At 58.4% G+C, this 13,366-nt stretch overlaps 1 long non-coding RNA gene across 1 annotated transcript in view; it reads left to right on the plus strand.

Moving 5' to 3' along the window:
* Positions 1-13,366, plus strand: part of LOC130544072 (uncharacterized) — a 296,307-nt gene that overhangs the window by 194,532 nt on the left and 88,409 nt on the right. The gene's annotated exons all lie outside the window — the stretch shown is intronic.

Consider the following 13,366-nt stretch of genomic DNA (forward strand, 5'->3'; position numbering starts at 1 on the left):
AAGAGGGTCTACGGCAGAGCGTGAGCTGGTGCCGGGGCCCAGCCAAGCCAGTGGTCTGTGAGCCAGGAGGAGCCCACAACAGTTTGGGGCTCTTCGGATACCACGGTGCGGTGGTCTCCGGTCTGCAGCACTCAAGGAAAACCCTCCCCTCCCAGTGCCAGAATCCTGAGGAGAGGCAAGAGCAGTGGTACCCCACCTGTCCAGTTCTGGTAACCATGGCAACCCCTCCCTCCCTCTATTTATTAGGCCCTCTTCTGAGGTCACCAAACACTGTGAAGGGACACAAAGGAGGTATTTTAGGCTCTGTGAACCACAGACATATGGTCCCATATTCTTATTTTTACTTGTTACATGTTAAAAATGTAAAAAGCACACTTAGCTCCCAGGCTGTTCAAAAACAGGCCGCAGGCCTCCGTGTGTGAGCACCTGTCGTCTGGAGCCGTAGTGGCCTGGCCCACCTGCTTCCTGCCGGCCCTGGGCGAGCCACGACGAGGGGCCTGTTCCCGGCACAGAGGGGCTCTGCAGACCAGAGATGTCACCTGATTGTGGGTCAGGGACGTTCCCTGGGTTTCCATGGTGTCCAATGTGTCTGAGGGTCTGACCAATGGCACGGGAACCCTCAGGAGCTGGCCTCCAGGAGCTGCAAGGTGCCCCTAGAAGGGAGTAGACAGGGATGAGCGGGAGCCAGGCCACGCCCAGTATGGCTCTGCGGCAGGGTCGTGGTCGCCGTGAACTCCAGAGAAGAAGGTGGGCTGTCGCTAGAGCACATCCTAGTCCTGGGGGTGAGCTTTGCGGGTAAACACAAAGCAGCAATTTGATGCAACCTCGAGGCTCCGTGAACCTCTCACAGATCGTGATGCTACAGGGAGAGGCTCCCTCCCACCTCCCCAGGGGCCACCAAGCAGTTCCCGTTCCTGAGGCATGGCCTTCTGTGAGCAGTGGCAGCTCCCGGCGGGAGTGGCCTCACCTGGGTGCCACGGACACCTGTGGGCCATCCCGGATGTGCTTGGTAGAGGAGGGGTTCGCAGCGCTGGCGGATGGTGGCAGGTCACTCCTGGGGGTCAGGGCCCTCTGTCTCAGTCTGACTGGCAGCACTTGCCGGCTCCCGGGGGCACCCCCATCTTGTTCCAACTCCTCGTTTGTGCAGGCTGACCGCCACCCTGCTCTGTCTGTTGACCCATTTACCTGTGGATCCTGGTTTGAAAGTTCAGCTCTTCCCATGTTGTCAGAGCACCCGCTCAGTCAGGGAGCTCCTGCTGCGTGAAGGCCGCCCCTTCAAACGGGGTGACTCTGCTGGCCCAGCCTCGGTTAGTCTGTGGGCCGCTTCTCAGATGTGCCAAGTTGCTGTGGGTTGTCATGGGTTCCCACGTCAGGGCAGGCAAGGGCTCGCCTGGCCTCCACCTCGAAGCCTCCAGCCTGTTCTTCATTTCAGCCACGTCAGCTTTCTTCCACCCTGTTAGTCAAAGGCATGTCCGCCATCCGTGGTGCCGGGACGGGGATGCTTGTCGCCGTGACGGCTGACGTCCCGAGGAGCACAGGAATGTAATCGATAGATCAAAGGGCTTCTTCCCATCTGAGGGTGAAGACATTGGCAAGAGAATAAAGTCTTTGTTGAAAAAGGAGTGTCAAAGATGATGTCAGGTAGGCATCATGTGTTGTTGGAGAAATACTAGCTCATTGTTTCATGTGGGGGCTTAGGGAGATGAGGCCCCGCAGTTTCCTTGCTGCTTCTACCAGGGACATCTTCTGGATGCGAGCTTTTGGGGGAGGGCTATCCCACTGCTGGGGGATATTGCATGGGCATCAAACAGGAGTAAGAAGACTGGGATTCTCCCGTCTCTGCCATTCACCATCTGTGCCACCATGGGCACATTGTGTCACCTCCCTGAGCCTCCGTATCCTCACCTGTGAGACAGAGATGCACACAGCACCCACCCAGTCTGGTGTCTGGGAACTTTGCATCAGACTCCAAGTGTGGGGGTAGGGCCGCTCTCTTCGCATTCAGCACTGTATTCCCAGCTTAGCAGACGGAAGAACAGCATGGCGGGAAGTTGGCGCTCAGCATACCTCATCGCCGTCATTACCGCTATTACTATTTCTTCCTTCACTGAGGACCTTAGGGTGGTCACAGCCATATGAATCCCAGTTGGTGCTGGAGGACAGGGGCCAGCAAAGTACAGCTTGCTGGGCATGTCTGGCCCACCGCTTGCTTTTGTAAATAAAGCTTTATTGGAACCTGGCCAGGCCCATTCGTTTGTGCAGCATCTGTGGCTGTTTCTGCACGGCAGTGGCTGAGTTAAGTAGTTGGTCAGGGACCATGGCACACAGTCTGAAATGTTTGCTTTCTGGCCCTTTTGAGAAAGTTTGCCGATCCCGGTCTGGGGTCTCCCGCCAGTAAGGGATGCTAGCGTGCAGCATTTTTGACCCCGTCGTACTGAGAACAGCATTTAGCCCAGAAGCCCTGGCAGGGAGGAAAAGAGAGGACAAGAGGGCCTCACTCGCATCCTCCCACGGCAGGTGCACAGCTGTCTGCAAGTGTCTCCCAGGCCCCACCAAGGTCACTGTTGTCCTGAGGGTCTGCAGCGTGGTGGAGGGGGGGGGGGAATGTGGGGAAGGGAGCCGCAGGGCTGCAGGGGGGCTGGCACTCCTCACCCAAACCCCTCCAGGGCCCTCCTCCTTACTGCCCAAAGCCGAAGGTCTCCAGGCCATTGGAGAGTCTATGAGATGGGTCCCCACCCCAACTGTGACCTTCCCTGCTCTGCTCTGTGCCCAGCCCTGCCTTGTCCTCTTTAGCACTTCCCACGGTCTGACGGGCCAGGTAGTTACAGTATTGGCTATTGGTTATTTTATTAAGAAATTTCTCTCTCCCGGATGGAATATAAATGCCACAGGCTGGAATTTTTATTGCTGTATCCACCATGCCAAGCAAGTGCCGGACACATAGTAGGTGCTGGGTGATGTTTTGTGGAGTGAAGGAATGCTCATTTCAGCCTCTCTCCGGGCTTCCTGCCCCAGCTAACAAGCCAGAGAGCTGCCTGTCTCCCAGCTTCCGATGAAATACTAGGAAGGAAGCCGGACTGTCTGGTAAACTGAGGCAGGGGACAAGGGCAGCAGATGAGGGATGCTGATGTCCCAGCCTGACTTGTGATCAGCTGTTCCAGCCTTCCTGCCAGCTGCTCTAGAGCCATGGTGGCCTCAGTTTACCAGCCTGTGTCCTTTACTCTGAAATGTGCAGCCCTATCCACCCCCACCTGCCAAGGGGCCTGGAGCCCATGCTCGCTGGCTTCACTCTGGGTCTTCCTTGCCCTCTCCCTCCTGCGAGCCTTCAATTCTGTGCCTTTCCTGCCAAGCACAATGCTGCTCCCCGCCTGCTGCGGAGGTCAGCCTCTCCTCCAGCTCAACAATTCTCAGACCTCCGTCTCCGCTGAGCCACCCACAACGATTCCGACACACAGGAGCTTGGGACTGTCATGTAAGTAAGAAATATAAGCCACAGTGACCTTTTCTCCAGAGGAGGCAGGGGAAGAAAGCCTGCAGTGCAGGAAACCAGAGGCAACACCATTTCCAAGCAGAGTCTCGTGGGCTACATTACTTCAGGTGCTCCCCCGAGGGGGGCCCGGGTACGGGCCTGGCAGGGGGCTGGGCATGCGGGTGCGTGCTGGGTTGGGGCGAATGTGGAGGGCATGGGTGTCGTGGGGAGATGGGGTGGCTAAGGGCTGTCGAAGGGCTTGCGGACAGAGGAGTGGGGGACTGTGACTCCGCCGGGGTGGGAGCTGAGAAGCCCAGGCCCTGGGGGGAGCGGGCGTTGGGGAACCGAAGCCTCCCGGTCCCTGGTGGCGGCAGCATCTCACTGTGGATGTCACTGGCGGCTCGCTCAGGCTACCAACAGCCACGGAAACACATGGACTCTGATGGCTGACGGGGTGTAGGATGCAGAACTGTAACGGGAAGAATGCGCAGATGGGAGTAGGGAGCCCTGAGTCCAGGTTCTGGCATGGCACTTGAGTGCGCCAGTGACTTCGCTGCAGGATGATTGAGGCTCAGAGAGGGCAGCTGTGCGGTGTAACATCACACAGTGTACATGGCAGCAAAGGAGATTTGAACTCAGACTTTGGGGTTAAATGACACTCCTAGGAACAAAGCACATCAGAAGAGCCCCTACCCTGAAGGGGGTGTGCCCCCCAACCCCTTTGGCCCTCCTCTGGGTGGAGAGCCTGAATGTCTCACCTTCTCTTGCTCTGAGTCCGCAGACTTCCGACTGGATTAGCAGCCCTGGGAAATTTCCAAGACGACTTTCCACAGTTCTCTATTTACATAGAATAACATTCAGCCATTTCAAATGTGCAGTTCAACGCTTTCAGTGACTTTACTAACACACGTGGGGTAGCCATCACCATGAGTGAGTTTTAGAACATTTGGATATTTTTGCAGCGTCATAGAAATTTTAGAATGTGCTTGTCAATTTCTGTAAAAAAAAAAAAAAAAAATACCCGCTGGAATTGTGATAGGAATCGCATCAATTTGGGAGAAGAGCTAATTCAATAACAACGAGTCTTCCCGTCTGTGAACATAGACTGTGTGTCCATTTAGCTCTTCTTTGATTCGCTCTGCAGAGTTCAGCGATCTTTCCTAAGTCTTGCGCTTTTTGTTAAATTTATTCCCAAGTATTTTATTCTTGGGATGCTATTGTGAGTGGGATTGTATTCTTAGTTTTGTGTTTGGAGTTTCCCTGCCTGGTGTGTAGAACCGTAACTGGCTTCTGAGTATTGATCTTGTGTCCGGGGACCTCGCGTATGAGTTCTCGTAGTTGTGCGTGTGTGTGTGCACGTGTGTCCCTCAGGACCACGTCATCTGTGGGTAAAGTTCATCTTCCTTCTTCCTTCCAGATGACACCTTTACCTTCCTTCCTTGATGGCGCGCCTCTGGGCATTTGCAGTCATAACTGGGGTGGGTGTGACGGGGGTGACCATGTGGCATCGGCTCCTCCTCCAGCCTGAGAGGAGAGGCTTCCAGCCACCCCCGCTCCCTCCCCGCAAGCCCGGTGGTCAGGCCTGGGGGGCGTGCCACGGCCGAACTGCTGGGGTCGCGTCCCGGCTTCATCATTTACTTGCTGTGTGGCTTCGGGAGGGTGACCAACCTCTCTTCCGTCTCCTTGTCTCTTCAGAGAGGCGGTGGCCACGCTGTCCGTGCTCTACGTCAGTGCCTGACGCGGTCGCCCCCATGTGTGTGGGCTCTCGGTTCAAAGGTGGAGCAAGGCCATGGCAAGAACTTGGTGACTTAGAACCTCCTTCTCTTACGGCCCTTCGTCCGCAGAGATGCTGAAGCCCGAGCAGGTGCCGGTGTGTGCCGGACCCCGGGCAGCGGGTACCCCCATCTCAGGCGGCCGGCCCACCCCGTGTGGCTGCAGGCGGCCCGGTTCTGCCCCAAGACTTTTCATTTTGGATTTCACTCCCGTTCTTGCAGCCCAGCACCCTGCGTGCCTATGTGTAAAATGGATTAAATGGCAGACAACGCATAAACACAACTAAACTACAGCCGTCTGGGTGCCTTTCCATCCAACAGGGACTCGTTGTCCACGGTGAAAGCCGTCACCCACCTGACTGGCTGCGTGTTGGCTCTCACCTCCCGGGACACAGCTCCGAGGTACATCGCCAGGCTGGCCTTCTAGTGGGTTCCTCCTGCCCTCAGCCACGCCGGGTCCTGACTCCCACTCAGGATCCGTGTGGACTCGGGCAAGCCAGTTCATGCCTCTGAGCCTCAGTTTCTCCTCCCCACCACGTAAGCACAGTGATGAGACCTGCCTTCCAAGGTTATTCAGGAGCAACACGCATAGAGTGGGTGTGGCCGTCAAGAGCCAGCTTCTCACGCATCGCTGGGACCTGCGCATACCCGGAGCCCGGCGCAGGGTTGGTATGACCGCCTTTAGACCTGGGCCTCCCTGGAATTGCTATTCCAAACAGAGTGCCTGGGGAGGCCGCTGGGGACGATGAGCTGTGAGGCAGGATGTGAGGGGTGGGGGGGGTATGTGGGTTTCGGGGGAGGGCTTTCTAGGGGAGGGCTTTCTAGGGGAGGGGAGTGCATGAGAGGAAGCAAGGTGAGGAGGGCAGTGTGGCTAAGTCCAGTGAGCGAGCTGGAGGGAGTGATAGGAGATGAGGCCTCGGAGGTGAGGGGAGATAGACCTTTTAGGATGAGCCCTCACCTGGCCTGCCAGCGAACCGGAGTTGAGGCGTTTCACCCCAGGTCATCTCTGGGCAGTGACAGCCTGGGCAGGGGGCCGGGGCAGGTGGAGCAGGAGCACAGAGCTTTCTGTCTGGGGTTCTGCATGAAGAACACTGCCTGCTTGGCCGCTGCTCGGGACGCCCGGAGAGTCAGGAGCTGAGAGAGAGTGTGGGGCGAGGTAGGCTCTGCTGTGACTGCTCCAGAAGCCGCCTGCTGGCTCTGGGCTTGAGGGAGCAGAGAAGGTAAGCCAGCAATTCCTGGTGACACAGCAAGAGCTGGTACGCCCGTGACGTCCTTGGCCCCAGCCCGCCCTTGCGTTACCTCCTGCTCCCATGAGGCAGCAGACGTGCAGGGGTCCCTTTCACTCTGGGCAGCTGCTGAAGAGCCGTGAGCCTACCGGGCTGGGGGCGGGGGGAGTAGGCGTGCTGGGGCCCCTCCCCGGCAGGAGCATCTGCAGCAGGGAGCAGCGAGCCATGTGGCAAGCCGTGCAGACGCTTGTAGTGGGCTGTGCACGGAGCGGGGTGCGGTTCTCCGTCCTGGCTGTGTGACGCGTCCTTTGTCACTGAGGTGCTTGCCTTGCTCCTCAACGGACGAGAAGCCCCCTTCCCCGACCCTGAGGGGTCGTCTGCATGTCCGTGCTCAGCTCAGTTCCGCTCGGCTGGGCCCCAGACTCCATAGGTCCGCCTTATTTTGTCTTCGGTATTGAAAGGGACCTATATTAAGTTCCGCGTCTGAGTTCGGATGTTTCTGTGCCAAGAGGCAAGGACAAATAGAGGATGCACAAGGTGCCCCTGAACGGAGAACCTAGGCATCAGGAGTGCTGTTGGAGGGCTTCCTGCAGGAGGAGTCACCGTGGCCCTGCCGTGAGGGTTGAGTAGGGGCTGGGGGCTGAGAGTTGTGGAGAGACTTCCGGGAGGCTCAGCAGCAGCAAAGGCCTGGCAGTGAACCACTGGGCGTGCCGGGGGAGATTTCGTGGAGGACACTCGGGATTTCCACGGCATTTGGAGAGGCAGGCCAGTCCGGGTCCCGAGCATCCCCTTGTGTGTGTGGGGGGCAGGGGGGAACAGCACAGGATCGGAGATGCCTGGGCCTCTTAACTCAGTTCATGCACCAGGTAGAAGTAGCTTCCGGGGGTCATCATATGCCCCCTGCAGTGAAAGTTCCCAGAGGCAGGGAATAAACGAGAAGGCGTGAAAGGAAGGCCAGATGCCCTCGCGTCCTGGGCCTGTCCACGTGCATCTGCGGCTGGCGGGCTTCTCTCTTTGTGGCTGGCTTCTGTCAGCGCAGCCTGGGACGATCACAGCGTCGGCCAGTATGAGTGCGAGTGTGTGAGAATGTGCGTGCGCCCGTGAGTGTGCGAATGTGTTGAGGTGCGTGTGTGAACGAGTGTGCATGCAACTGTGAGTGTGGTAGTGTGTGCGCACACGAGTGTGCGAATGTGTGAGGGCGTGAATGTGTGTGTGTGTGACCAAGCAGGAGAGCCTCAGTATGTGCAGCAGGCACTCCAGGCTGCTCCCCCACGCCCCCTCTGCAGCCACGGCCCCTTCCTCTGACGGGCGGCAGCCCCCCTGCCCAAACCAGGGGTTAGTATGCTGATGGTGGCAGAGGAAAACAAGGTGACTGGAAGGAGTGAGGGAAAGAGAGGGGGGCGGGGGAGAGAGACGGGCCTGTGGACCAGGAGGCAGGAGACTCCTGCGGACCGGCTGTGGCTCTCCCGTGGAAGGGAGCAGAGCGACAGGATAGTGGAAGCACTCGCTGAGGTGGAGAGTTTCTGGCGCTTTCTGAGACCCGCTGGTCAGGGAAAGAAAGCTGGAGGCCAGCTGGAACCCGAGCCAGCGGAGCTGCAGCGGGCGGCCTTTGGGCACAGAGGCCCCTGGTGCCCGGCGAGGCCCGTGCTACACGCTCCCCCACTGCTCCTGGGCCTGCCGGGCCTGGGCGAGGCTTGCTGGGGGGCGGGTGCTGGGAAGGAGCCACTGATGGAATGTCACTTTTGGAGGGAGTGGGGCTGGGGAAAGGGGCCCCTGTGGTGTCTGAGGCATGGAGGGGGTTCTGAGCAAGGGCAGATGACAGGTGGTTCTCTGCAAGGCGGAAGGATGCTCCTGGCTGCCAGTCTGTCCAGGCCAGCTCTGTCAGACGGCGCGGACTCCAGCCTGCCTATGGCTACTTTTCTCCTGGGGAGATGCGGAGTCAAGGCCCCAGCCCCTGCTGACCTCTCTGGGACCCCCGAACCTCACTGTCCTGGCTTGAGCTGGGTCCCTGAGCCCAGCAGCTGGACCAAGACACACACCTAAGGAAGGCAGGCCAGGGCACGGCCAGAATCGAAGAGCACAGTGGGGTCCCGGCCCTCCACCCCACGGGGCTCTGCGACCGCTGCACCCTCCAGGCCAGTGGAATAGTGAGGGGAGGAGACCCAGGCTGATGGCGCTGACTGCCTCTGGGGAATGTGTCGCGGGACTGCTCCCGGCCTCTGTGCCCCTCGGGCCTGACCCTTCTCTCAGCAGCAGGAGCCTCCCGTGCTGGACCCAGGGCAGCCGCAGGTGGACAGGAATTCACACCTGGAGAGCCTCGCCAGAGCCCCCAGCTCCCCGTTCCCCAGGAGGGGACATCCTCAGAAGCAGCGTTTACTCAGGTGTGTAGGAGGAGGAACGGCCCCCAAGGTGTCCCCGGCCCAAGCCCTGGCCCCTGCGAATATGTCACCTTCCTTGGCAAAGGGCAGTTAAGGCTGCAGATGGAATGAAGGTTGCTGACCAGCCGGCCTTAGGTACGGAGATCGTTCTGGATTATCTGGATGACCCCCGTGTAGTTACAAGGGCCCTTCCAAGTGGCAGAGGGGCCCGCCTGAGAGATGGCCACCAGCTGCTGCTGGCTTGAAAGATGGGGGAGAGGGCATTCGCCAAGGAATTCCAGCGCCTCTAGAAGCCGGAAGAGCAAGGAGCGGGCTCTCCTGCAGAGCCTCTGAGGAATGAGGCTGCCAACACCTTGATTCTAGTCCAGTGACGCCCGTTTTGGACTTCTCCCTGCAGAACTATGAGATACTCAGTTGTGTTGTTGGAATGATAAATTTGCGGTGAGTTGTTCCAGCAGCTGTGGGAAACCCATTTACAGGTAACCCTGGCTCCCCAGAAGGAGCGAGCCCCAGCCACCCGTGATGGGAGGGGCTTGATAAAACCGCTCCTCATTGGCTCTTTCTTCTCCACATCACGTCCCGTGCCAGCCACCTCCCAGGTAACCAGCCCATGTCTAATGCTCGTCCGGAGCCTGCTTCTGGGTGGGGCCCAGACACCTTCACGCACTTGTGCTTTGTGCCGGCACAGGAGCCGGCTGCCAGGACGGCCCTGATCGCACACTCACCGAGAACGTGGTCGCCATTCTAATTCACCTACTTTGTCCAGGAGGAAACGTGGGGAAACCACTCACGTCACTAGCCCCGCAGAGGAGAGCTCGACCGTTGGCAGCCCGAGCTGTCCCTTCTTTGCCCCCAGCCCTGGGAGGTCGGTCAGCTCTCAGCGGCATCCTGTTTTACACACGAGGAACTGGAGGCACAGAGAAATGAGGGCCCTTGGGTGCAGGGCCGCCCGGCCAGGACGTGGCAGAATGCATCTGCTACGCTGTCTGTCTGTCCTCCTCCCTTGGCGGTCTTACTGGAGGGGGCGCAGGGGAGGGTCTGAGGGTGTCAGGCTGTTACTTAATAAGAGGGTACGTTGTTTTTTTGGATTGTGTGGTATTTGTTATATTTATTAGTTTGAAACTTTGGAGTTTTATTTATTTCCTCATTACAAACACTTTTCTTACTAAATTTGGTGATCATGTGTGTGCAGGCATGTGTGTGTGTATTTTAATGATGATCCTCCAAATTGTGTGAGTTTAAGGTAGCACAAAACTTAGATTTGCACCTGAATCCTTCCCTGACACAGTGAGGTAGCAGGAGGCAGGATGTCTGACGATTGGGTCAGTGCAACAACACAGCAGTAACAAAACCCAGCAACACCCCGACGACCCAGCAACACCCCGACAACCCAGCAACACCCCGATGACCCAGCAACACCCCGATGACCCAGCAACACGCTGATGACCCAGCAATACCCTGACGACCCAGCAACAAGCCGATGACCCAGCAACACCCCGACGACCCAGCAACACGCCGATGACCCAGCAACACCCCGATGACCCAGCAACACCCCGATGACCCAGCAACACCCCGGCGACCCAGCAACACCCCGGTGACCCAGCAACACGCTGATGACCCAGCAACACGCTGATGACCCAGCAATACCCCGACGACCCAGCAACACCCCGACGACCCAGCAACATCCCGATGACCCAGCAACACCCCGACGACCCAGCAACACGCTGATGACCCAGCAACACGCTGATGACCCAGCAACACCCTGATGACCCAGCAACACCCCAATGACCCAGCGACACCCTGGCGACCCAGCGACACCCCGATGACCCAGCGACACCCCGACGACCCAGCGACACCCTGATGACCCAGCAGTGACAATAATGAGTGACAACAGCACAGGAGTGACAACGATGACAGCAGTGACAATGACACAGCAGTGACAATAACAACACAGCAACACCCAAAACAGCAACCCCACAACACAGCCATGGCAACACCGTGGCACCCACAGCACGTCATCGTCATGGTCATCATCATCATGACCAACAGTGCAGCCACTGAGACAACACCTGCACTCGGCCCAGCCCCCGCACCTCACAGGGCTGACGTGGACGGAGGGAATGCTTCCCCTACTGGTAACTACTTCGTCAGTGAGCCGCGTTGGTCACTCTCCCAGCCTCGCGGAGCCGTGACAGGCAGGTGACGCTTGCGCACTTGAGGTAGCCACGTGATGACTGGCGGCACGTGTGTGTTGCACGGCGGCTCCGTGAGAAGGCCGGCACCCCCTCCACTACCTCACGGTTATGTGGTGAGAACACTGAAGATCCGCTCTCAGCAACTTCTCAGCGCACAACAGTCCCCACCCTGCGCCTGAGCTCCCCCAACGTCCTCGTCTCATGGTGGGAGATTCCGACCTGCGACCCCCGCCCCCACCGCCCCCTGCCAGGGCCCGGCGGCGGCAGGAGAACGGACTTTGGCTTGCTGGGACTCCACTGGTAGGTGAGATGGTGCAGGAGTTGTCTTTCCGTGTCTGACGAATTTTACCCCGCGTGACGCCCGCGGGGGCCGTCCGTCCCCAGGGGCAGGATTCCCTTCTCTGTGTGGCTGATGCTCCGCCGAGGGCGTGTGCGGCTCCCCTGGCTTCCTCTGCTCGTCCTCCCACAGACACGGCCCCTTTCCCTGTCTTGGCTGCTGTGAGGGATGCCGCAGCGAACGGGAGGGCCGGCGCCTCTGTCACATCCTGATTTCATGTCTTTTGGAGAAGGGCGGTGGGCTTGTCTTGTGTGTTAATGCTTTTCCACTCCGCTGAGAACAATCGGATAAAATTCATCCCCGAGGAACTTTACGGTGTTACATGCAGACCATCTCAAACCCTAACCCAAGGGTCTTATCTGTAAAATAAATTAAAAAAGAAAGTCCAAGTTTGCTAAATCTTAAGCATGTTCTTTGCCAGGTAACAGACTCCTTGGGGGAAACCACCTACCCTTTCCCCAGGCTCTTTTATTTTAAAAAAAAAAAAAAAAGGAAGAAAAAAGTTAAAAAACAGAACTCAGAAATATCTAGTGAATTCCGGGCCAGCAGTGTAATGTCATATATGGAGCTGTTTCTCTGCTGTCTGGCCGGCTTGCTGCCTTCACTCCAGGAGGAAGGACAGGGCGGCCCCCAGCAGAGACAGGCAGCACCTTCCCGCCCATCTCCCTCGGTGGCCTTCAGTTTGCCTACAGCGGGGGCTGTGGAGGTCTGGGTGACCCCGCATGAGGTGCTCCGATCCCATTTGCGGTCAAGGGGAAGTACGCTCTGTGAGGGTCCGGGGACACTGACCTCGGCCGGACCCAAGAGAGGGCTTGCCTTCACCGTCAGCCTGGTGCTGCCGACCGTTTGAGGCTCTGGGTGCCACGCACAGTCTGTCATCTTGATGGCGGTCTTGCTCTGACGGCTGAGGCTGCTTCCGTGCCCCCCCCCCCCAGCCCACAGAGATCTGCGGAGCGCTTAGTATGTGCCGGGAGCTGGTACCACCGCTTCACGCATGCTCACACATACAGTCTGCGAACCAGGCTGCGGGGCACTTACTGCTGCCTGGCTTTACAGGGGAGAAACCGAGGCCCAGAGATGCCAAGACGCATGCCCGTTACACGGCCGGCTGGTGGCGGGGCTGAGGTTCTGACATAGCCCGTTGCCCCCACCCTGCGTGGGGGGCCCCTCAGCTGGTGGACCCAGCGTATCCCTCAAGGACTATGTCCTTGGCGGCTGGAGGTGCAGGGCGGGCAGCCGCCTTTACCCCAAGGACAGATCACGGCTGGTGGGCGGGTTGTCAACTTCATGCACTCCAAAGAGGCCCGGCTGCGCCTGACTAAAATCCATTTAAGAAAATTAACCCTGGGGCTCTCGCCCTGCCTGGAGCTCGCGGGCGCGGAGCTCTTAAAAGGTGTGAGGGCAGATTAATGGAGTCCATATGCCCCGATTTGAGACTATCGTTGTGCTGGGTGGGCTTATCATCAAACCTCTTAGGATAACAAAGGACGGGACAGTTCAAAGGACTGGCTCTCCCAGACGCTGGGCTCTTGCGGGAGCTCGGCACCAAGCCCGCTGAACAAATATTGTCGTCTTGCTCCTCTGCCTGTGAGCCAGGCCTTTGTCTTCACAGTCTTTCCTTTCCCTTTTTACTCTTTGACAGCAAAGCGGGTGGGTTGTGGGAACCATCCCCGTAAAGGACTGATTTATAACTCCATTTGGGGGTGAAACTGTCTTTGATGGTCCATACCTGGCCTTGCAGGGGGAGGGGGCGAGGGGATGGGCAGGAGGAGAAGGGCAGGAGGACAGCCTGCCCCTCGTCTACACAGCCTACTGGGGAAAATGTCTGTGGGATGGACCAGCAGCTGGATTCGAGGCTGGGATCCTGTGCCCCCACGGCCCGCCTGACACTGCTGTCCACCAGCCTGTTCTGCGAGAGACGGGTCAGTCCATCTCGTGCAAACACCACAGGCTGGGACGTGTTTGTCCAGGCTGGATGTCTACACTGCC

The sequence above is a fragment of the Ursus arctos genome, unplaced genomic scaffold (genome assembly GCF_023065955.2).
Source record: "Ursus arctos isolate Adak ecotype North America unplaced genomic scaffold, UrsArc2.0 scaffold_19, whole genome shotgun sequence".
In the NCBI taxonomy this organism is placed as follows: Eukaryota; Metazoa; Chordata; class Mammalia; order Carnivora; family Ursidae; genus Ursus; species Ursus arctos.